Genomic DNA, 1,155 nt, shown 5'->3' on the forward strand with positions numbered 1-1,155 from the left:
TAGGTTTCCTATTGACCGCAATATTTGCTTAAGTTGCAGAAGTACATGATTGCCTTCAATACTGATTGGACCCACTGAGCCCTGTTTGCAGATGTAATAACAGGAATTTCATAACCTTGAAGCTTTTGGTCAGCTTTGCTCTCAAATTTCACATAAGTCATATCACTATTAAATGCTTTTCTACTATGAGAAGCATGCAATTCTGCTGATTAGATTGTAAATAAATTTTCATGTGGCATCAGTTGGACTTGCATTTTAAAATTCCTTTTAATATATTTAAATATCTTCTAATTGGATTCTCTGTAGTTCTTGAAACTTTATCAATCCTGTAGCCATAGTTCTAATATTAGTCAACTGAGTTTCTTAGGCAAGTTTTCTTCTCTAATCTTCAATTACTCTGTAAAAACAGTTAAAAATAGTACAATAGAGTTGCTGTTTGATTAATATTGAAAAAGCTAAATTACATAAGCACTTATTACAGTGCCTAGCCCACCACATACACTCAGCAAATAGTTTTGTTATTGAGAATGGTATCCTTCATTCCCTCATCAAAGCATTAAGAATTTTTTATATTTTTGGTAGAGACAGGATTTCGCCATGTTGGCCAGGCTGGTCTCAATCTCCTGACCTCAGGTGATCCACCTGGTCCTGCTACTCAGGAGCTGAGGCAGGAGAATCGCTGGAATCTGGGAAGTGGAAGTTGCAGTGAGCTGAGATCGTGCCATTGCACTTCAGCCTGGATGACAGTGCGAGACTCCATCTAAAAAAAAAAAAATTAAGAATTTATTATTGAATTAAAAGGTAATTATGCATTCCCAAATGTAATCTTAATTATCTTATTTTTTCTAATAGCTTTAATTAAAACTGCCTAAGCAAGTATATATAATTTACATATGTCCTGATATTTGGCTGACATAGAGACTAAATAAAGTTGTAATTTATTCAACTGTTAAGGGAAAATTACACAGAAAGTAGAGATAATTTTTGTATGTATTACTTAACTAACTAGCATTGTGCAAACATTGTGCTTTGTTTAAAGCTCTTTATGCAAAACTACAGCCCAAAGTAAAAAGGTTTGTAGTTTTGAACATATTTATTTGAGTCATAAAAAAGATTAAATGCAAAAAAATGAGAAAATCACTTACTAAAATCAAT

General features: G+C 32.8%; 1 long non-coding RNA gene across 1 annotated transcript; it reads right to left on the reverse strand.

The window, feature by feature from the left end:
* Positions 1–242: 242 nt before the first annotated feature.
* LOC107974124 (uncharacterized) lies at positions 243–681 on the reverse strand. The gene is made up of 2 exons (XR_008547655.2): positions 629–681; positions 243–397 (listed from the first exon to the last, which is right to left on the reverse strand). It is a non-coding gene; the product is annotated as an uncharacterized LOC107974124 (long non-coding RNA).
* Positions 682–1,155: the final 474 nt, after the last annotated feature.

Source organism: Pan troglodytes, chromosome 3, assembly GCF_028858775.2.
Source record: "Pan troglodytes isolate AG18354 chromosome 3, NHGRI_mPanTro3-v2.0_pri, whole genome shotgun sequence".
In the NCBI taxonomy this organism is placed as follows: Eukaryota; Metazoa; Chordata; class Mammalia; order Primates; family Hominidae; genus Pan; species Pan troglodytes.